Source organism: Sinohyriopsis cumingii, chromosome 6, assembly GCF_028554795.1.
Source record: "Sinohyriopsis cumingii isolate HCF-2022 chromosome 6, ASM2855479v2, whole genome shotgun sequence".
Taxonomy (NCBI): Eukaryota; Metazoa; Mollusca; class Bivalvia; order Unionida; family Unionidae; genus Sinohyriopsis; species Sinohyriopsis cumingii.
The window spans coordinates 125,667,597-125,693,475 of record NC_142966.1 but is presented as its reverse complement, the minus strand read 5'-3'; the positions used below and the strand labels follow the sequence as shown (position 1 = coordinate 125,693,475).

Below are 25,879 nucleotides of genomic sequence, written 5' to 3'. Positions count from 1 at the left end.
TTCTCCGGGGTTAGTAATAATTATGTAGGGGGCACGTAACAGTCCAAATAATTATAAAAAAAACGTGCATGTCAGGCATTTATTGCACACAAATTCTGAAGTAAAAGAGTAATACTTCTGTCACTTCCGAAATAATGACCATTTCATTTTTTAATATGAGGGAATTTTATGATAGAGAAAACATTTTTCTTCTTATATTTTGTCTAATATTTATGGTTTCGGATTTATGAAAGACGGAATTGTTTCCCAGTACTATAATATTTTTATGTAATTCAGAAAAGCTATAACTCTAGGATGTCGGGGGAAATTTTTCAACGTCATTCATGATATGTTTTCCTTCGGAAAAATAATTTATTAGTGGTTTGAGAGTGAAGCAAAACATCAGTTAAGTAACCGTCGCTTGACCATACCGTTTTAGAATATGTAAACTTTATACTATTCCCTTCGAGCCAAATTTATTTTTTGTTCAGTGGGGTGGGGTGACGGCACGTTCAACACATTACAGGCTATCTCGTCCGGAGGAAATGGGAGCTAAATGCTTTTTCCAAGGACACACGGAGGCTGCCGACCTGGACAGGCCTTGGCAGGTATCGAACCCGTGACCCTTGGATTGGGAATCCGAGGCTCGGCCAATGAAGCTACCACTGCTCTCGAACTAAAGGCATATAATAAAACCAAAATCAAATCTCAAGTACCACATCACAACGCGGAAAAGTATTTTACCAAACTTTGTGTGATTCTGACAGACGTTGAGGAGAAAATGGCATGATAGCTGAACGTATGACTAACTAATAGGAAGTTGACTTTCGTTTGGTGACTTTTGACCACAAACACATTAAATAACATAGAACAAAGACAAGATACGTTACCCAGTAGCATCTGCTGCTCCCAACAATATATACATGGATTGATGTGTTGGACCGTGTTTGAACAATCAGACGTGGCCAAAATCTGTAATTTTTTGTCGATGGCGTTTCATCTTCTTGTTTCTTTTTTGTTTTTTAACCAATATTTCCCACAACAAATTAGGCAGTGCATAGGTGAGGGCATGATAAATAATACGCTTTTTCAAAACGTTGCTTGTGTGTGTGTGTGTGTGTGTGTGTGTGTGTGTGTGTGATTTGGAATTTTAACGTAGCTTTAATAATTTTTCAGTCATATCGCTACGATGTCTGCAGTGTGGCAGTTTATAGCGATGTTTAGCACCCGGGCATCATGCCGCAGACATATAGCATGATGTCCCACCCAGTCCCACCGAGTCATATTATCGTGACACCAAGCCGACCAGTCCTAACACTGACCTCTTAATGCTGAGCGCCAAGCGAGGCAGCTGTTAGTACCCTTTTTACAAGTCTTTGATATGACTCGGCCGGGGATCGAACCCACAACCTCCCGCAGCCGAGGCGGACGCTCTAACCTCTAGACTGGATTAATGACTCAACATTCGTCATGAAAAATAACAATCCACGCATGATCTTGAAGTGAAGAAACGCTTTCAATCAACAATATCCTTCCGCTTGTCAATGCTCCAAGCATAACGGTGATTCCTATTTGCGGTGTAAAAGACATACGGACAAACAAACGTCTATTCCATATTTAAATGATGACCACATTTTTAACAAAAACTTACCTGGGAGAGAGAGAAAGAGAGAGAGAGGAGAAGACATTCAAATGTGCAGTTTCGATGGTGTACTTCAAATCTTTCCCATAATATGCTTTCAATGGAGCTCATTATGGCACACTAGACTTAATGAGCTGTTGCAACAATTTGCTTTAGCAATTCATCAATGTGTCGGTGCAATCTCATACCTGAAGGAACAGCAGTTAACACATTTAATATGCATTACAAATGTCTTGCTCACCCATTTTCTTTTTTTCTTTCTTTTTTTTTTGAAGATCAGTCATGCTGTGTGCCAAACAAATTGCTGTTGCAATGCTTTTTCATCTGTGATGTAACAAATAGGTGAATTTGGTCCTCCTAACAAATATGAAAGCATAAATGCAGCAAATATCTGGAATCTCGCTGTTGAAACTATTACATTTCCTCCTTTGTATGTCATATTATGTATTAAAAACAATTTATATATCCAAATAGAATAGAATTGCATAGTGTCGTATAGTTTAGTGTGGAATGACATTTAATGGAATGTTGTTACATTGTATCGGAATAAATAACCAAAGATCGCACACTACTGGAATGACACCCACCTCATAATAGCTAAAACCTGTCCTATGGATGTTTCTCGAATTACAACTTCTTATCTCAGCAACTATGGAATTTTTATGAAAGTTTTATGAGGATTAAAGTACCAGTTATAACACGTATCTAGTGTAGTTGTTAAAGGCAAATTAACCTTTAAAACGTCTTGAATTGACTTTTTTATTTATTGACAAAGCATCGTTGAAGGAGGCATTAATATATGACAAATCTTGAAATCGCTTACTCTTAAATTACAATTTGAAATGCGACTTTTGAAATTTAGATAAATATAGTTAGCTGGGTACATTTTCGTTATGCTACGACCGGTACACCAGTACGGGAAACTCGGTTGATTTCGGATATCATAAGAATATATTTTATTTAAAAAATATTGTATAATCCCGTTTACAGTGCTATTACTCATGGTATTTGTCGAAGAATAGAAAATAAGTCTTACGATAACGCCATATGCTTCAGACAACGTTTTTATAATAATATCTTGGTGTATTGTTTCCAAACGGAATGAAGGAAATTATTTGTGTTTCTTAATTTTAAAACGAGTGCTTCTCCGCAGAAGGAAATGTACATTCTACGATATATTATTATACTATCCACAGATAAAAATGTTCAGAAAAGAGAATAAATGAAGTGTATTACCGTATATACCCACTTATACGTCGAGTCCAGCTGCAAACTGCATAGACCCAGATATGTTGGCGCATAAATCGGCGGCACATCTAGTTTTGTAAGGAGTAGTCATTAGAACAAAGAACATAGACTTTGATCTGACGACGCATAAACATGTTATTAAGATCTTAGTCGATGTAGTTTGCAGTTGGACTCGATTTATGAGCGAGTATGTGCGTTTTTTTTATTAACTACATAATGTCATTTTAACTTTGTTTCAAGTATGCGTATGGCACGACTTCCCACATAGTTATGCCATCTTTAAGATCTCTCGGAATCTCTTTACATAATTTCCCAAGAACGCTGTATACACTTAACTTAAAGCGCTTGTGGAACATTTCGTCATTATGTCTGAAGATCGTCAGTCCCCGTCTCAGAGTGGTGCTTATGTTGCCAAATTAGCGTCCGCATAATGACAAACTCAAGTCAAGATGATTTTCACCAAAGTGGAGTATGTAGACACGTGCATCTGTGCTTGTTGAGTAGCACCGGATGATACTTTGAGACAAGTGGTATACAAATAACTGTCGATACCATTTATTGCAAATGCGGCATAATCTCAGAAGGCGGCGCCTTCATTAAAGATTAATGGAAACCAAAATTGCACCGGATTTTTCTTCTAAGTATGGAATGAAAAATTATAATTGAATCAGTTTTCATTTTCATTCATCGTACATTCAACCATCCATCCATCCATCCATCTATCCATCCATCCATGCATACATACATACATACATACATACATACATACATACATACATACATAAACATCCACCCACCCATCCATCCATCTATCACCTACCTATCTATATACCTACCTACCTACCTACCTACCTACCTACATACATACATAAACATCCATCCACCCATCCACCCACCCACCCACCCATCCATCCATCCATCTATCACCTACATATCTATATACTTACCTACATACATACATACATACATACATACATACATACATAGGGGTGGTATGCAGTATATGTTTTTATATGTGGCGCCATAATGAAAATAACATTTGTACTTCGCAATGAGAAACGGATACTTTCATTTACAGAGTTAAAGTGTTAAATCCGTCCAAGAAAGAATTGATCACTTGCTATAAGACAACTGCGGAAATGAAATCCATCGAACCAATATAACATGGGTTTTAATCACGGGGAATCCTTGCCCCCACCCGGTCTTTTGAGTTTGAATTAGGAGAATGTAGTTTTCTAGATTGAAGAGAGTAGGTGAAATTAGTGATATAGTAAATAATTAAATAAACATTTGCAACGGATGGTACTTTTGTTTAAATAGTTGATATCTGGCAGTGCTGTCGAGCACCCAATTCCTGCTTTATAAAATGTCCCTGATATAATTTATTTTCACATTTTTGGCAATTTTTGTACCGGTGACCACTTTAGCTTGACACGAATATTTCGGAAATGGGTATATTTGAGGATGAAGAGCAGCAGAGGGGGCGAACAACTTCTAAAAGGTTCACTCTCCGTTTCGCAAAACACGCCTTCCTTGAAAATCGCAAAAAATCGAGATTTTTCCCAGTAGCCTACATGAGACAACCCTGTTCGCCGAAGTCAATAGACTCCAATTTGACTTACTCGGCATATCGCAATTAGCGAAAAAATCTAAGGAAATACGCGATTGTGTCGTTGCCAATTTGGAGCCAGCACCCTCTCTGCTGCTATTAATTAAAAATTATTATATAATATGGTACATCCGGAATCTTACACAGCTAGATTATTTGAGAGCGACTAGAAGCAATCAAGAAATTTGTTCGTGTCAGAGACGAATTTAGAAAAAAACTTACAAGCGCGACAAGAAGCACAGGTTGAGTACGCAGCGGAAACGGAACAGTTATTGAAACCCGTCACTGCGGTTACTGGAAAAGTCTTAACTGCTATTAAGGGGCCTGAGAAAGAGAAGAAGGAAGGGGAGGAGGAAGAGAATCTTCTTCAAGTATTAAAACAGACTGCTGAACAAATATCTGCAGCTCAGCCTCAACTTGAAGAAACGCCTGAAAGTGCTGTTGGTGAAGAACCAAAAAAGGGAAAAAAGGGAACTGGTTTTATGGAGAAATTTACTGAAAAAGGTATAGAAACAATAAAAAAATTTCAACCACTAAAACATAATGAAATAATCGAGTTTGGCGCGTTTGCTGCTGGAAGTTATGATTCAAGAACAAATTTTTAAACCCCGAATATGTTAAAGGTGTAAGTCGTGATGAATGGATTGATTGGGTGTTTAAAATAAATCGAAATATTGGTCGAATAAACAAACGAGAAATATCTTATAAGACATATTTATCAGGAATAAACAAATATGATAAAATGATGCAAGAACAACAAGAACAAAAGCAAAAACAACGACAAATGATGCGAGAACAACAAGAACAAAAGCAAAAACAACGACAAATACAAAAAGAACAACAACAAACAAAAAAGAACAAAAACGAAAAGATAAGGAACAGAAACAAAAAACCTCCCAGCGAAACTTCCTCCTCCATTGCAACAAACGGAAAAAGAAATGTATTAAGCAGATGAAGGAGAAGAAGTACCTTACGATACGCTTGATCCTCCAGAAGAAGAGTTTTATGATGCGGCTGGTGCTACTGGTAGTGGTTTGGGAAGTAATTGTGTTTGTCCTGATAATATTCTCAATGATGTACAACGGTTAGAGGTTCTCATAGGAGGGAAACGTGCCGGAAATAACTCACCAGGAATAATCAATGAAGCAGCTGATATCTGTCGACGATTATTTCAAGGCGGTATCATGGATATTGGTTTACCGAGAACTCATTGATGAACTCGTTGATGATTACCACAGTGACTAGTTGTTAAACAATAGCAAATAGAATAAAATGATCATGTACAATAGACACTATAGACCCGTACAGGTCAGAGCAGTAAACTCACGATTACCAATCTATAGAGCAACTTACGGAGATGGGCTTGGTGATGTTGTTCAGGGGTTATTCGCGGGGTTAGCACAAAAAGTGGGACCTCTTGCAAAACAGTTATCGATGAAAGCTATTAATATTGTTGGTGAGAAAGCTCCTGGTGCAGTCGTTGATGTTGCTGGTAAGGCGTTCTCGGCAATCAAAGAAAGACTAGCACGATTAATAAGACGAAAATCACCGCCAGTAAAATTATCTAGCAGTGCCGATATGCCCGCAAATGTCAGTAAAGTAGTAAATCAAGATGCAAATCAGAAACTAGCAGCCTTGATAAATTAAGGGGTTAATGAAGCAGAAAGAAATATTACTGCAAATTTGATAGCAGGAAGTCGACTTCGTGTCAGACGACGATAATTTAGATCACCATTTGGAAAATAGGCAATTATAATAAAATGTTCAAACACATATCCGACACAGCATTTGACATAGATGAACCGGTTCCCAAAGATAAATCAGTACGTGATTATCAGTTTTATTCCTATGACGCGCGACAACCAAATGAACGGGGGCGTATCGAACTTCGAGTTCATGATACAAGTAGATATTTCTTGCCCGCTGAGGCTTTTATTGAAGTAGAAGGTGAACTTGTAAAGGCGGATAATACTGCATACGATGGCAATTCACGAGTTGGTTTCGTCAATAATGGGATTATGGCCTTGTTTGATAGCGCCACATATATGATTGATGGAAAAATATCGAATCGATTCAGAAGGATGTCGATGTTGCTACAACGATAATTGGTCTAGCAAGATATTCTGATGATTACTCAAGATCAGCTGGTCCATCAATGATGTTTGCTAAAGATATTACCAATCACGCTGATCATATTCAATAGACTAAAATACGGACCCCACAAAATACTGCATCTGATCCACAACCAAATGATTTTGAACACGCAGCCAGACTAGGTGCTGCTTTTGATATTAAGTGTTAATGCGACGTACAACTTGGGATTTGCAACACGCTGAGCAATGTTAAAGTCAACAGATAAAAACTGTTTTTCATGTGCGATTCCGCTGTCTCACATTTTTGGATTTTGCAGGGATATTAGAAAAGTTATCTTTGGAGCTAGATACACAGTTGTGCTCGTAAGAAAAGGCGATGGCAATGATGCGATTTGGCGAGGTGCTGGTGTTGCTGATGCCGGTAAAGTAAACATAACAAAACTCTCACTGTGGATGCAGGTATTAACTCCATCATTCACAAAAGAACAAAAACTAATGTCTTTTATGAATCAAGGCGGTAAATAATTGCTAATATGGCTTACAGTAACCACAGACGCTGTTCAAAGTTCCATCAAAGGTACATTTACTTGGCATATAGCATCACAGCAGGGTGTTTCTGCGCCAAGACATATTTTTGTTGCGCTGAAAAATACAAATCAGACGGGTAGTCAGGAACGTTAACATATGATATTCGACCAATTCGACGTTACCGAGGTTTCGTTGAGAATAAACGGACAACAAGAACCGTCCGAAGATATATCATTAAAATTTGAACATAATCATGTGGCACGTGCATATCATCCTTTGCGGACATTCCTAAGGCGTAATCTAAATATAGATACTGGTTTGCAAATATCACAGTTAGATTTTACAAATCTGTATCCAATTTATTACTTTCCGCTGGAACATCTTGATTTATCCAAACAATCTGTCGTTGATATACACTTCCGAGCTCGTGTTGATGATCCGCCAACTGGTGGTCCCGACGACGGATACAGAGCAATCGCGGTCATACTCAGTGACAAAGCAATGTTACTTGAAGGTGGTAGTGGTCGAATGAGAGTCGTTGATGCGCCAGTAGAAAACGTGTAGACAATTAGACCAATCGCGTTAATTATAAAAATGCCATACAATCACATTAATGTCACTCTAAAACCCGGTCAGGCGAAAAAATTACAAAAAGCGAGCGCAAGCGGGGCAACGATAACACTAAAGCATAATAAAATTGTTAATGGTGGTCCAAACAAGTTATCGTTGACTAAAACTCAACTAAAACATTTAAATAAGGCGCAGCAAGCAAACACCGGAGTTCACCTTGATTTCGCTCCAAGAGCTATCAGCGACATGATTAAAACCAGTGGTATATTTCCACTTCTCGCAGCAATACCGGCGCTGATAGCTGCTGTTTCTCCAGCTGTCGCAAAAGCAGCTGTGTTAGGTGCTGTTGGAACCGCTGCTGAAATGGCATTAAAGAAAGCAAGTGGAAACGGATACAAAAAAGGGAGCGGGTCTAAGACTTCCAGGAACTCCGCCCTCATGGTACGGAAAGGGTCTAAGACTACCGGGAACTCCACCCTCATGGTACCCCAAACGCCGTTGACGCCGATGTCAAATTTTGATTTACTCGATGCCGCTAAACAACTTAAAATAAAAATTTCAGAGTTGTTTTTATCAGAGATCAGTTACCGCGTGAACCAAATAATCCAGAAACTGGAATCATTAATCTCGATAACAGTGAATGACCTGGAACTCACTGGGTTTCTTACGCGATACATCCACGTGGAATTGTTTATTTCGATTCGTATGCGTTAGCACCGCCAGTTGAATTTCTAAAATACGTACACAAAGTGCAAAGCACTTTCGCTTCCATTCCAGTCTGGTATTCAACGCTACCAACACAAATACAAACTGATCCACCAATATGTGGCCGTGAAGTAAATAAAGTACTTGACGCGTTATCGAAATCAACCAAACCACCTCACAAAGTCGTGCAGGAGTATACCACGGATAAATTTAACATTTTAAACAATCCCTAAAGAATAATGGTTGATATTTACGGAAGAAGTCTCATCGAAACAAAGACACAAAAAACAAGATGTTGATTTATCAAAATATGCGACCAAAGATGAAATCGATAATCTTTTAACGTTGTCCGGGATAGACCCAGATTAGGTTGTTATTTTTCAGGACAAACATGGCAAGCTAAAAGCCAGCAATATCAAATGGAATGACATTATTCGCAGGGTTCTTGGAGCTACCTCGGATAACATCCCTGTTTACTGACGGTGATAGAATCAGAGACTCAAGTATATCAATTGCCAGCATCACAGATAAAATCACAGCACGTATGACTAACCGCTTAAAAATACCGGCGACACAATGACAGGTGAACTCAACATGAACAAAAATAAAATAGTGATGTTAGTGGATCCAACATCCGACGAAGATGCCGCAACGAAAAAATACCTGTACGTTAACTACAACACCGTAGACACTAAATTATCCACGTTGCAGGCCGAGTATTATGTTCACGTAAACGCGTTTACAAATCTCCGTAGAAACTTTAGAAACATTAATGAATCCGCAGAGGAATTCTTTGGTACTCCGCCCACCGCTGATATGAAACTTTCTGATATCAAAACTAACATTGACACAACCAAAAAACACTCGAAGATGTAAGTGGAATTCCTAACATCGTTGACAAAATTAGTCTGATTAAAATCCCACCCGGAGTAACTCCCGGGCATATTACCAATATCGTATACACGGTATCATCTGGATTCGCAACATGGTCAAAACAAAATAATACTATCAAATATACCACAACAGTCACTGGAGTGTATAGATTGTCTATGTTCAGTGCTGCACAATTTGAGATTTTCACAACATATCTTTGGAGGCATTCAACTGATATATTTTCCGGGTTTGTGACTATCATATTAAATAGCGGAACCGAAGAAACATTTATACTGGAAGCAGCCGATAAGAAATTAACCGCAACATCTTACTGGTGGTGTTTGGAATTCCTAGCTGAAACACCTCAATTGGTCACTGCGTAAAATAATAAATGGCCCTGACGAAGTAAACGACGAAAACGGAGTCAACAACAACATCGGATGCTCAACAATATCGATACGATCGAGTATGTGAATGGCAGTCAGAGTTATTGACGAGTATACGCTGAAAGTAAAAAAAGATACAAGCAGCGTGTAATCGTGCTGGATGAGCTAGTTTATTCAGTATCCGCGTTAGTTGCATTCTCCGGAGTAGTATTATCAGCACTGACCCCGGTAACAACTGCAGTAGCAGTAACAATATGCGTTTCATCATCAGCGGCAATCGCAGGTGTTTTTAATATAATCGCGAAAAAGATATCAACGTGCACGAGCACAAAATACCATGACGCGGTTACAGGATTAAACACAGCAGCAGCAGCATACTCAAAATTATCGTCTCTGATATCATCAAGCCTGAACGATGAAAAAATATCAGATTCCGAATTCGCGTTAATGGTTAAGATGAAGCCCACCATTTGAAAACAACGAAAATGAATAATGACATAATTACTTCAGCAGATAGCCGCAAATACAACTCCGGCTAGGACCACGATGATAACAATAAGCTCAACCAAGCCTGAATTCAGTATTAATTTTCCAACTGCGATTCCGGTAAGCTAGATCGCGTTAGGACAGTTGCGAGTATATCACAACTGGTCCAATATCAGATCAAAATCATTTAGTGGATTACCAGCAAATAATTTGTTTGTATTTGCAAATAAAAATAAACAGGATGGTACACCCGACTGCAACGTTGTTGGAATACCAACCGAATTCTATCAAATTGAAGAAATCAATGAGGAATTGCAGCGTAGAATAAAAAATGTCACAGGAAAAGAATCCAAAATAGCAATAACCGCTCACAAACCAACGCTGTCTTCCGCGATCGAGATAAACTCTCCTGACTACGCCGTGGATATATATCAGAGTTCGATCAGAACAGTGTTAGGTTGGCCTGAAATTCCACCGCCGACACCACCGATACCACCTGAACCCAAAAAGTCTGACTATGTCACAAACAAACAATCATACCACGAAATTACACCATCATACAAACAACATCTGCTTGATATAAAAAATGCAACTTTTGGTAGTAATTTTATCTTTTCTAGTAAAGATTTTATGTGGTGGGATTTTATTTATGAACTAATTACGGAGGAGGGAGGAGTAGTAAAAATAAAAGCTACTACTATTCATCTAAGAGAAGTTATTGAATATTTTGAAATCATCAATCAGGAACATAAAACACAACTACAGCGACTACAGCAAAGTTTCCAAGAACATCTTTTTGATGTGGCAAGTTCACGCAGAGAAATCATTAAACACATAGAAATATTAAATCAGCTTGTATCCGACATGGAATATATTAACCAGCGAGTAATCCAGGCAACAATTGATACTAAACGGATAGACCGCAAACAACAATTTTTAACTACATACTCGATAAAGGAAGCTGAATTGCCGAATTTTTAATTTCCCGGATATAACGCAGCTGAGTTAAGAAAATCCACCAACAAAATCATTGATGAGTTCTTCCCTGATATACTTGCACGGTACAAGGAAACACTACCACCGGCAACTATTCTCTGGCACAATAATGATCCACAGGGGCAAGGACGACATGTATCCCCGGAAATCGTAAATATAACACCGGTGGTCGCGGTCAGTCTTGTGTGTGATGTAATTGATAACAGCTACAGCACGGACACAACAATATCAAATCAAGCCCTTCAAGGATTTATTCCTTATTCATTCACACCAAAAGAACCTCCTGGATATCTGATTGTACAAGAGCCGATCAATCCGGTCTATCTACGATGTCATAATTCACTGTTATCAAGAATAAATTTCAAACTTACAGACCAATCAGGCCACTTGCTGGATTTTGAGAAATGAGACAATTAATATTAATTTATATGTAAGATCTTAAGATCTCTTCGTACAAATATACGATTTTCAGGTATTTCCATCTTAAGATTTCCAATCGTAAAAAGGTAATTCTCCAGTCAACAGGCGGAGTGACAAATGGTCGTTCAGATTTCACAAGAAATTATTTTTTTAACTGCGAATCTGTCGAATTTCTCAATTCGGGTAGTCAAAATCGTGTAAATCGACTGATTTGTTAATTCTCAAGGGTATTTAGGTAGTCAAAATCGTGTAAATCGACTGATTTGCTAATTCCGAAAGTATTTAGGTAGTCTAAATCGTGTAAATCGACTGATTTGTTAATTCTGATAGGGTGTTTACTAGTAAAAATCGTGCAAATCTAACATTTCAGTGGGAAAAAAAAATATAATATTTTACTGAAATCTGTCAGTGGTGAAGGAAAAATATTTCTCCGTCTTTGTGGACTGACATACAACTTTCATTTTCATTTCCACGTACTTGTTGGAAAGCGATTATCGATTACCTTCATCAGAAATATCTTTTCAGAATAAAGTTTATTGTGCAAGCAGATTCTGATACGTGGATTATCCCTGACAAACGTGATCCTGTCCTTGCTAATGGAAAAACTGCTGTGTTAAGTAAAGATTCCAAACCAGGAATGTTAGCTGGGATTGACAGACGCTCGATCGTATCCTGTGACCACGGTTATTTATGGAATTTATCAGCTAAATGATAGACCTAACATTAATGATCTTGCCCCCGATGAGATTTTCAAAGTCGAATATGTAGCCGAACGAGAAACAGGACATTTAAAAAATGCAATGCGTGAAAATGGTTAAACTGATCTGCGACGTAAAAAAATAGCGAAGTGGGCTGAATCGGTCAAGGATACCGGAGCGTCAATAAACGATGTCGCTGAGTTATCAAGTAAATTAAAATTTTCAATAACTGTAAAAACGTTAACCGAAGAGGTCTTATATTAATCAGCGAATAAAGGAAAGGGAACACCAATTGAAATTATTGATCATAACGCTCACGCTTGGACTAACGCAGTAACAATATTTCCAGGAGATCGTGTCGTGAGATTTTACTCCCAGAAAATATGTTTGATTTTATCAAACAGATACGTAAAAACGATCCCGTGTCAGTGTGGTTGTTTAAGAGTTCCGAAGATGGAGAATATGATCAATTTCTAAGACCCGACGTCGATTTATATCGTAAAGAATCTCTCCAACTCGCAATGAGAAATCTCGCGGAAAGATATTCAGAAAATACTGAGCAATTATTAAAATTTTGTTTTACAGTTCCGTCATTTGCTGCTCACGCGCGTGAGAGAGAAATCCATGGAGACCAACATGCGCTGAGTTCCTCGAAGATGTTCAGTTAAGTTGTATTGAATATGGACTTGGCGGTTTGTGGAATACCAAGTATGATCGAAACGAGATAATATCCGTGGATATGGTCGCGTGTTATCCGGGAAGTTTTCTCGGGATGGGTGAGTGTGCTGGATATTTTGCGCGGTTTGGACATCCTACAAACGAGATGACACGAGTGGCGATTAATGGATCGTTACCTGATTTTGATCTGACATGATTTGCTCGTGTAGTGTCGTTTGAATTCGCTAAAATTCTTTATCCGTGTTATGTTTGGTTTGGTAGACACTTCTCGGAAAAACGCTGGGCGCCAATAGTGTTATTATGATATATGCTTGACAGTAGCGTATTAATATCTTTGACGGTCAGCGAGGCAATTATATTGTATCGGACGCAGATCTGGGTTTGGTTACCAACACCGGAGCGTATCAGTGTAGATGACGTCATCGAAGAATATAAGAGGGAATGTCCAAATACTCCTGTTGATGTCATCGTCGATGATGCTCCTAATATTCTCACAAACAGCAAAAGAATTGCAAAGGACCTCGGTAGAAGAATAGTCGGTAATTTTACTCAAGGTGGAGCATATGATCATAAACGGCATTGTGCAAGATTGATTATGGATAATGTTGAATTAGATTTTATAATCGCTGATGCCGTTGCGAGAAATGTACATTGTAGTCGAGAAAATGCTTACTTGTCTGACGGGGAAAAGTTAGGCACAGTTGTTAGTTACGCTGATGGAGAATCTCCTCAGTATACACGTCTAAGATATTCAATGCTTGCTTACGTTTATATAAATTTGCTATCGATGATAAATAGATTTCCTCGCACCGCAATTAGAGTTGCAACGGATTCATTTTATATCGATAAAAAATATTCAGAATTACTGGCTCGTTTTACAAATACTAATGCATCATGGGGCTCGTGGAGAATAAAACACGAAATGTTACATTGTTATTGTGAATCCGCTGATGTTGCAGTTAAAGATAGTTATTGCAAATCAGAATTATCAGAATTATCGTCGGAGCCAACCGTGTATCATCCAGTATCCAGACACAAAACGGTTTTTTTGAACGGGTCGGGAGGTTCTCGTAAGACAACTCGGGTAATCGAATTATTTTGACAGAATTCAGATATGATTGTGCTAACACCAACACACAGACTCGCCAGGGAGATGAAACAACGAGGAGTTAATTCTTGTACTTATCACGGATTTTTTAAATACAGAGGTGGCACATGGACTCCTGATCGAATGGGAGAGAAATATATTCCAAGGATCATCATTTGGGATGAAGTGTGCACAGTGTAGTTGGAAGTATTAAAAACATTTCTCGATTGCGTGTTATTGAAAAATACAGCTGTGATAATGTGCGGCGATCACTGTCAACCACCTCCGTTTGTTGGGCCATCTCCACACGATTGGTTGAAGAATTTTGTTGATTATTACTAGGAGATAACTGATGATCACAGATCTCTTGATGCAGAATTAAAGGAATTCAAAAAATTAATCAGGTAACAACCGAATAAAATTTTGTGTGAAATAATGCGCGAGGTGATTTCAGAAACTTCCCTGAACGACTTTTGGGAAACGTGGAAACCAAACGATTTGATAGTGGGAAGTAGAAAGATAGTCAGAGATATACTTCAACAGCAGTTATTTCAGTTACACAAGAAAAAAATTTCCAACGTTGCCAACACCGTTGTGTTATAGCCCAGCTGATACGCGACGACATAATATCGACGTTGACATACCAGGACCCTTGACAGAGTCAAGGAAACAGAATCTTATGTTGAATTATATTGTCGCAGTTGATGTCAATGTTGTTGAAGATGCGATACGCTCTGACGAATCTCCGTGGACGCTAGGATACGCGATGACGATTCACTCATCTCAAGGATTAACTGTTACTGATACAGTTGTTTGGATCGTTGATGATCGTATCGAATGGTCAAACTTAGTTTATCTCGCAGTATCTAGAGTCAGAAGAATATCTCAGCTACGAAGGATTGTCTTAGACGAGTCAGTGACCAATGATGATATTGACAAAGATATAATAAGAAAAAAATTACCTGGTTATAAACAAAGTGACAAAAAAAAATAAACGCGATTTTGATCTCGACGTTGAATTTATCATAGCGCTAAAGGAGCAGAATAATCTTTGTGCAAGTTGTAATTGTATAATGCTGTGGCAGTACTCGAGTAATAATCCAAGACAATTTACCGTGGACAGAAAAGATAACAGAAGCGGTCATACACGAGAAAATGTGATGCTGACCTGTCTTGAATGTAATCGACGTCATGGTGCTAGTTAAGTGATCGCGGTGGTAATTGTGTCTTCGGGAATTACTTGTAATTGCTCCACGTTGAGGAGCAGTTGAACCTAGTCTGTAGATTGCAGGTCTACCCGTGGATCTTGTTATGTTAGATATCTTGTGTGTCGTCATGCTCCAAATAGGATCAGTCGCTCTTTTTTACCACCTTCAAGTTCACCGGGTTCATTTAAATATCTCACAGTGTCATTGCCCACCACTGGCTGTGTTGAAAAATCACGTCGTTGTATTGTTATACGCGCGCGCTTGATTGAATTAATAGGTTTCAACGCAGTTGTTCGAGTAATCTCATTATTTAGCGCGGCTATCACACTTGGTAATCTTGCAACCCATTCGCGCTCTCTCTTGTCCTGAATAAATTCCTTCGCGTATTGATATCCAAATAACCGCTCAGCAAGTGTTCGAATCAATCGTTCAACAATTGCCTGATCGCGGTGAATTGCAGTATGTCCTCGTCTGATGGTGACGTTATGTTGCTTCCTTAGCGATGATACTGCACCTTGAAATTCTTTGCCAGAATCAACTTGTAACAGCTGTGGCCATCGTAGACCGCCACGTTGATAAATTCGTTCAAACGCAGAAGCTAACGCAGTTGCTGTCTTTGTTGACAACGGTTCTGCTTCTTTGTATCTACTTCCAATATATACTACAGTTAGCGCGTACTTGTATGTTATTTGACGTCTTTGGATTTTAACGGTATCATGTGGTAGAAATAATATATCAGCTTGATGAACTTCATTAGGAACTCCAACATCAAAATATGCAAAGTGAATTTGTTTAGGTGGCGGAAGTTAATTTGCCACATTGCTTGTTTGGATAACCACGCTTCAGCGGTGGAACGTGTAACTTTTGCTGCTTCGGCGAGTTTACTAATCGCTGATCTACCTTTCCAGTATCCTCTTGGGGAATAATAAATCGATTCCATTATAATTAATTACCAGCACATAGCGCTAATTTACCATTCATTGCGGATCTTACTAACCAATTAGCCAATGATTCCTTGAAAGATTTATTCGTGATGGAATTTAGCGCGTGAATTAATTTTACATCTGCGATATGCCTATGCTGCATATCTTTACTTTTATAAGCTACACCATGAGCATGGCACGCTTTATCAATAGCGTTTATTGGACATTCACCTGGTTTTGTTTGGTCTTGGTTGTCAAGTCTGATATAAAGTCGGGTCCCAGGGCCACAGTAATTATATCCTGTGAGATGTTTTACTCCTGGGTATTTAGCCCACGGAGCTACCGGTAATTTTCCTAATTTCGCTGCAATATCACCTGGGTTTTTTTAAACCCGACTGTGCGGGAATAAATTGAATTTTTTTGTACCACATCGTTCACACTTACCTGTAACCGCTGATCTGTTATTTTTTGTTGTAATAATTGTTAGATCACCTGTTGGGGTACGTGTCCTGCATTTCACACAATATAAATCCATATTCGTTTTATATACCATGAATGTAATTGATTTTTGTGCGACAAGAAAACAAGAACCGGTCAAGCATCATGCTGCACTACCAAATTCTGTCCGTATGATTATCATAGGTCCATCTGGAAGCGGTAAGACGCAACTGTTACTTAATTTGATAATGAGATGGTTAAAATGGGATAAGTTGTATTTGGTAGCACCATCAGTTGATGATCAACGATGCTAAGATGTACTTAAAGATTTTAATGAAAACGCAAAATCGTTAAATGAGCGCGGTGATGATGTTATCGAGTTTATCACTGATATCGATGAAGCGCCGAGTGTTGATGATATTGATGGATCTATTAACAATTTAGTCGTGTACGATGATGTAATGCTGGATAGGCAAACAAACCCTGCTAGATTATTTTCCAGAGGCAGGCATAAAAACACGGATGTGATTTATGTATCCCAGCGGTATACACAAAAACCAAACGTGACCAGGGATAATTGTAATATTCTTCTGTGTTTAACGGAGTTGATACACATACACTGAGAAATATTCATCAGACCTTATGTAGCGGCGATATCGACATAATTAAATTTAGAAATTTATTCAGTCAGGCTCAGTTATCTCCGCATGGATTTATAACAATAAACTTACATGATCCCAGAACAAGATATCGAGTCGGTTTTGATACAATTTTTGGATAATAGCAGCAGGGAGGGCACTGCCTCCAAATTGGCACTGACACAATCGCGTATTTCCTTAGATTTTTTTCGCTAATCGCGATATGCCGAGTAAGTCAAATTGGAGTCTATTGAGTTCGGTGAACAGGGTTGACTCATGTCAGGTACTGAGAAAAATCTCGATTTTTTGCGATTTTCCAGGAAGGCGTATTTTGCGAAACGGAGTGAACCATTTAGAGGTTGTTCGCCCTCTCTGCTGCTTGAAGTCATATTTCAACGTCATTCAGTAACACGTTGAATAATTGAAGAAAACAATATGCACTGGGATTACATACATAGCAAGTTTAAAAAAATGTATTCCGTGTTATATAAAGACTATGATACACACTCGAGTTGGCTCTACCTATATGTAAATACACTAGATGGCCAGTTTGAAAACAGAAGTACCTATTTATTAAAGAGACCGTTCCGGTGGCTGTTGGTTAGAGCGTCTACCTCGTTTACGGGAGGTTCAGATTAAATCCCGGCCGACTCATACCAAAGACTTATAAAAATGGTATTAACAGCTGCCTAGCTAGGCGTGCAGCATTAAGAGGTTAGTATTAGGTCTGGTCGGCTCTGGTGTCAGAATAATGTAACTGGGTGGGGCATGATGCCCTAGTGTAAGAGATCACTATAAACTGCCACACTGCAGACATCGTAGTGATATGGCCGAAAATCTGCTAAAAGCTACGTTAAAAATCGATATTACACACACATTTATTAAAGGTTTTCTATCAAGGTTTTAAAATTGTCATGTATTAGTCTCACCTACATATGTATTTACAAACCTCTCCCGTACCTACCTGCATCAAAATCCAATGCAAAATATGGAAAAGCGGCTTTTATACATTTCATGGTGAGATATTGAAAAATATGAGTGTAAGAAAAATTATATCGCCACAGTGGCGATATCACATTTGGAATTATTTGTTTTCTCAGTTGGGAAATATCTCTGCCTGTAATGTGTGTTATTCAAACCTGTAGTTCCCTATTAAGGCCTCTTTCATTTTTCTCCTTCCTCTTCTTCTTCTGCTTTTCTCTTTGTTCTCATTAGAACAATGGATATACGTCTGTTCCTTCTTTGTTAAAATATGTGAACTGTGGAATTTATAACATTAATTGGATCGTCCAACAGTCTAGACATCAATCACTGTTTATTTGGATCGATGATACTGCTGTGTAGATGCAGTATGGTTATGAAAAATGTATATGGTAATTACGCATAGTACACCGTGTTGTTACGGAAACTATGCAATCGGAATATCCTTGGCATTTTCCTGAGTCGAGAAAGAAACTTCCTATGTATTCGGTCGCCACAGAGGAGTATATTCTGAGCTACTTTCATTCACATGGGACAAAATGTGGAGGCGGAAGGAGACAAAGTCAAATCAGTACATTCTCGACCTTTGCTGTTGTAACATATTTGGTGCAATCCGCAGAGAGTCGAATCACCAAACTCATCAAATTGCTGTGTATTTCGACAGCTTCTTCCGAGTTTACCTCAATACCTGACGGAAATGGCCGAGCGATGTAACTTTCGGGAATATATTCATACAAAACGGGCCTGTTATTCCCATCAGATTTTCAGGAAAATAAACTGAGTTTAGATGATCAGGCTTCTATTTATTTGATATTATAGTTCTGAATATCTGAAATGCTACAGCCAGAATAAAGCTGCAGAAACATGGAAAGAAGTCATTTGTTTGGTCTGTAAACTAACCGTTCTCAAACGACATAGGCCCCGATTACATAAGCTATATCAGTCCATATATGAAAAGAACGTGTTGAAACCCGAGACATCACGCTCATTAAGTACGTGCCTATGTGGCACTTAAGTTAGCAGATGCAAAGATCAAATCGATATTCATAACACAGACATGCTTTATGTCAGAATAACATCGACATATTAGATTTGAAATAAAATGAACAAAATGCATTGAGTTAATTTGTTTGATTATTATGTAAGTTTGTGCAATGAAAATGCTTCAAAATGTGTATTCATTTGGATTAATATTTAAATTTGCATACCAATTACCCATCCTTAACGGCAGATCGTACAATTTTTTTTAATCCAACCTGACGACAACTTCCGTGATGACTGTAGTAACGTCACATATATAGGCAGTTAGAACTTACGACCATTCCGTGGTACGTCAATTTTAGACAAGCAACAGTTCACAAATAGAACGATGATACCTATTTATTTGCCGTTAGTACCTGAACATTTCCCGATAGTTCACAAAAGATGGTGAGACTACAGGAGAATGTACGTTACCCATACTGCATTTTTTAATAAAGTGGCAAGCATGATTTACTAAAACGGTAAACTCTACTAATACTATTGCTTGTTGTTGTTGTTATTCTAGGGTTTGACGCCATTTTTCAGCACACGATAGGCTATACAAGGCGGCCAGTATAACTGGTGGAGGAAGAACCCTGGAAAACCCAGGGAAGAACCACCGACCCACAAGAAGTTACTGACAGGCTTTCCACGTACCCACGCTAGCCGATCCTTGGACTCGAACCCACGCAGACAGAGGTGAGATGGCAGTGATCCGGACTCGGCCACTCGGGGCCCCCAATAATATTGCATCGATATCAAAATATCGTAGCAACAGTATCCAGATACCGTAACATCGATATTCTAATATTGCAATAACGGTATCCAACTATCCTAGCAACAGTGTCCAGACTGAGTTACAAAGGTATCCAGTTACCGTTACGGCTCTACATTTGGATGATTTATTTTCTGCTGCATCGATAACATTTATTAATGTTGATGCAACGGTATTTTTAAACACTTGTGTTCTTGCAACACTATTCGTATACCCTTGCAACACGACTTATTGCTGTTGCAATGACTGTAATATTTTCACGGTTACAACACTTTTTTTGCTGTATTAACATTATTCATATATCGAGGCAAGGCTGCGATAAAAAAATTTGCTACAAAGTCCTTTTAACAAAAATATTTATTTCAAAATTGTAACTAGAACGAGCTAAGTCTTCCAGTTGTTTTGTAATTTTTATTTGCAATTGTAATATACTTTTGATTGTGATGAAGCATTGCCTTCTGTTGACCAGACTATTCATATTTTGAGAACTGTATCGACATTAACCTTTAGTCTCATATTTTCGATTTGACGGACAAAGAAACATAGATATAACTCCACTTATCGAGTCCTTAAGACAAGTAAATTCTTTATCATGCCATGGCGTCCTGTGGTTACATATTTGATCGCTTATCACCAGAGTTCTGCTAGTTTTACTCCAGACATGACATGATATCGAAAACACGATTTTAAGCTATAGTAGTTCATGGGCATCGTGTACTGTTAACTGCATATATATATATATATATATATATATATATATATATATATATATATATATATATATATATATATATATATATATATATATATATATATATATATATATGTTGTATTGACTCTTTAAAAACTCAAATTGTGTCCAAAATGAAAAGAAAAAGAAGAAAAAAATCCGAACCCAAAACACATCTTCCGGCAATTAAACGGAGGAGTTAACGAAACAGAAATGACACTCTAAAACCGACTGGCATGTGGAAAAAAAATGATGTTTTGAAATTTAACGCTACGATGCAGCCGCACTTAATCGAGCTCCTGCTGATGCGGAAACAGACCCGACATACCTGTCACTAGGGGTCTGACTTTACTCTGTTAGGGGTCAGTCTCGAAATATCCTTCCCACTAAAAGTCTGTAATTCATCCATTCATCAAAGAGTTTAACCTTCTCATTTCAGGTATAACACATGGGTAATGTTTTCCCACGCTGTACCGGCGTTAGCTGAAGAGATTATGAACAGTTTGTACATTTCTGTACTGTCGAATCAGCTCTCTTGTTAAAAAGAAATTTTCAACGAAGTATTACAAAAACAGATTTAACGACTTAATAACGTTTACTTACTTAATTATAGTCAATGTGTTTTTATTTTGTAATTTAATCTTTTGTTGTCGTTGTTGTAATCTTGTCGTTGTATATGCCTTTATGTGTTATCTAATATTGCAAAGCGCTTAGAGCTTCTAAACATTAGGACCTGTACTAGGTGCACATTATTAATACTACTAAAGGAAAAGTATTTTCTCCACAAAATGCAAAACGACATAAAAAGTCATCACATACCTTTAAACTAGGAATAAATACTGATATAAATACAGACGTGGTAAAAAGTTGATACCAGCATCTGATAAACATTCTGTAGCGATTCATCAATATGTAGATAACGATTCATCAATATGTAGAGAACGATTCATCAACATGTAGATAACGATTCATCAAGATATAGATAACAATTCATCAATATGTAGATAACGATTCATCAATATGTAGATAACGATTCATCAATATATAGATAACGATTCATCAATATGTAGATAACGATTCATCAATATGTAGATAACAATTCATCAACATGTAGATAACGATTCATCAACATGTAGATAACGATTCATCAATATATAGATAACGATTCATCAATATGTAGATAACGATTCATCAATATATAGATAACAATTCATCAATATGTAGATAACGATTCATCACCATGTAGATAACGATTCATCAATATATAGATAACGAAATTAAAGTCAAAACGTGAACAGGAAGGAACTATGTAGAAAAGAAAAAAATGGCGACAATCTTGTAGTCACGATATGGCATGATTTAGAAATTATAGATCACAAAACCAATGAACAATCGTTTATAATCATAGCGATGGTTGCAGGAGCTGATACAATGTATGTTTTTAAAATAGATAATTAATTTGCAATTGCTTTTATTATCTGAACACAACTGAACTTAAAGAAGAAACAACATTTTTTTCTCTCAGTATTTTATATAAAAACATAAGGCAGAATAAGATGACATGTTGTGTGTAATTATCTCATAAAATTTGTAAACAAGTTCTCATCTTGAACATTCTAAGGCTAGAATTTGAACTCAAATCCAAGTAAATAACCTATTTATAACTTTCAAACAAGACAAAAAGCAGGTACACTTTCTAGAACCTACCAAAGTTACAGGCCATGTCAACATGTTTACATTATCTTAAAATACAATCTCACTCACGGAAAAAAGCTATGCATAATGATATTTACAAATAACTTTAATAATCTACAATTATGGAGAAATGTTAAACAAACAATATAGATATACATAGCACTTACACCAAATGACAATCCATCATTAACTTTTGAATTTATGTCTTTAATATAGTATTTTCTATATTTATTAAATGCCCATGCTTTTTTATTTCCAGTATTTTGTAATTTAAGCTTATTAGTTGCATCGGTTTCACTGTTAATGTGTTTCTTCGTGTCCGTTTTTTTTTTTTTTTTTGCTATATATTTCAAGTATTGACTTTATATGTCCTAATTTTGAATTGACTTCTTTCACTGAGTTCAAAGATTTTATTTTCATTGTGAATGGAAGTTATCCGCTTCGATTTCCCCCGCAGAAGTCATCTTTGAAAGTTTCAGCTTTTAATTCTTACTATTCGATTGGTTTACGTTTTTCAATTTGTTTCATCTCTATTTCATCTGGGATTAGAAAATCACTGATAGTAACTTTGCAATAGCGGCTGTTCGCATTGTATATCTGTGAAAGTACGAAATAAGTCATCTTCGTATACATTGTTACCAAATGTTTGTCTATCAGTTATTTGCCATTTTGGAGGTATCCATTGATTTCCTTCTCCTGCAAAACTCAAAGATTTAAAGAAACAAATGAAGCTTTTTATGGCAGCTATAGACATCTGCATTTTTGTATTGCCAACTTTTCGGTAATACATTGCACATCAATTTGTTTTTCAATGAGGATGAATTTAGTTATTCTGTGTTAGTATAGGATTAAATCGTGTTTAACAAATTCACTGTATTCAGCCAAAAGAGATACATGCACTGGAGTTGAAATGCCTTCTTTCGATAGGTTGGGATACTTTATAATTGTTTGGTATCTACTATCCATCGACTGAATTCATTATCATCTATTGTGTAATCTTCAGAAACATAAATATGTTCCAAGCACACACACACACACACACACACACACACATATATATATATATATATATATATATATATATATATATATATATATATATATATATATATATATATATATATATATATATATATATATATATATATATATATATATATATATATACATATATATATATATATACACACACACACACACCATCCAGCGATCATTATAACTTATAAATACATTTACAGTATGCACTAGAAGAAGCTATTTCAGATTTCAATAGTTTCACAAACAAGCACGAGATCTGAAGAATTGATTAAATTGATTGCTCCTGTTTCGTTAAACTAATTTGCACTTGACTATACATTACCACCCAGACTCATGACATACAAAATAATTAGGTGAATAAATAGTGTAAGCAATGAACAGTGTAAAAAATGATAACTAGTAGATCTAACAAGGATAAATGCATTTCGATTTTAAAAAGCAAACCATAATAAAACGTGAATGTTTATGAAATCAGAAGAACCAAAACCTGAACTCATATCCGAACAAGCCGCTCATAAGCCCGATAAATCTGTTACGAATCCTAAATCTAAACTGAATTTTTTTCCTACCATGCTAATGCTGGTATAACCAATCCCAAAGAGGTACTGAACAGATTAGATGTCAGCATCAAGGATGAAAACTCAAAGCAAATAGATTTTTCCCGTAACATATGTTTTTCACATTATAAAATAGCTTGTGCAACGCCCACAAATTAAATTTGCCAGTTTCACTTTAAGTAAATAGCGAAGGGAGAAATAAGTTTAAGATGATCTAGTGATTTTAATTTACAATCCTAAGAAAAAAAAGAGAAGCAAGATGTGGTGCAAGACCAAACAATAAACAGTGGCTTAAACGTTAATAACCACTGTTTTAAAAATTGTCAGGTGATCCGCTAAAGCTACTCGATTCATCTACTAAACAGCTTGCACATAAACATGTAAATACTCAAATGCGTACGATTTGGGAGGATAAAACTTTGAAATACACAAAATACTATGAGAATAAGAAGACAACAACTTGTATTGTTTGATCGGAGTTGTTCTTCAACAGCTACTTTAAAAGTTACAGAAACTGACGGACGTAAAAAGAGGGAAAATATAGATGAGTAAGACCAGACAGTTTAAACTTTGTGAAGTTTTATTCGATCCTTGCAAACTGAAAGAAAGTTAACATGAATACTCACAACCAATTGAAGGAACAGTAAACGCAGAGATAGATGCGTAAGACAGCGTCATCGCGGAAATAAAAGAATCATGGAAAGAATAAAATAGGTTAATAGCACAGTTAGAACAGTAAATGAAAGATCTAAACAATGATAAACAACAAAACGATCATGTGATGAAAAACGTAAAAAGTGATTTAAAGCTTAATAATTAATTTTGAAATCTAGGTACATGTTGACACTAATATTTTGGCACAATTACAAACGAAGACTGAAATAACCAAAGAGATAGCTAAGATCAATTCAAATTAAATGTGAATGAAATTATAACCAGAACTATGAAAGCGACTTACAATTGATATATCACCGATTTAAATGTAAATAATATAAATTAAAAGATCAGACTTAATCTAAAAAGCGAGCTTTCACGTTGAATAAAAAAAGATGCCATAGAATATGTTCATGAAGAACTGATAGTGTCAGTGTGGGGAAGCAAGTAGTGATTAATAGATGGAACGCGTACACAAACAAAAAAACGATTTAAATAATACTGAACAAAGGTTTACAATGGATAAAGTTATATGGAAGACTCCACTGCATGCAAAGGCTCTTGCATTATTCGGAAGAAGTTATACAATTAAACCTGAAAAGGAAGAAAACAGAGGGACAACCAATATTGATTTGAACACTGAAATGGGGGTAAATAATATTTTGCATTTTGGAAAAAGTAGAGCACTGAAAGAGAAAATCATCTTTTCTATAAAAAAGTGGAATTAGATGACAAAACTAAATGAATTCCAGGAACTGGTTCTGTTTGATCTTGATCAAAGTTTTCAAATAAAAATACTATTTGATTGTCCTTTTACTGTGACAAGAAAGTGTATAATTAGAGTGATATTGTTAGACATTTTCAAGTATAAAACCTCACCTCAAACACTATAACTATGCGTCATCAGTTTGTTTTATATAGAGGTTAATGAATTAAGGAAAACAGATTATTCCGAATGGAACATCATTCAGGGCTTATATCAAGCAATAGTTTGCATATAGCTTCAATGCATCTAGTCTCCGTAAATGAATATGATCAAAACATTGATTTTTACACTACATTATTGGTGAAGAGTCAACGTTTTTGATATTCACTAGGTCGGATTGATGGGTACAAAAAAATGCCAGTACATATGAAAGAATCACATACTGTTTCGATAAGGATATTATTTTCTACTTAAGTTTTACAATGGATGAAAGCGCTTCTTTATCGTTTTATACGACG

The 25,879-nt window shown here is 36.8% G+C and overlaps 1 protein-coding gene across 6 annotated transcripts in view; it reads right to left on the bottom strand.

Annotated features, from left to right (window-relative positions):
* Window positions 1-25,879, bottom strand: part of LOC149797899 (transforming growth factor beta activator LRRC33-like) — a 96,856-nt gene that overhangs the window by 33,245 nt on the left and 37,732 nt on the right. Inside the window, exon 2 of one of the 6 annotated variants that reach the window (XM_089962940.1) lies at window positions 1,863-1,978. The exons of the other annotated variants lie outside the window; for them this stretch is intronic. The gene's annotated coding sequence lies outside the window, so the exon portion shown is untranslated. The remainder of the gene's footprint in view (window positions 1-1,862; window positions 1,979-25,879) is intronic. 6 annotated transcript variants of the gene reach the window in all.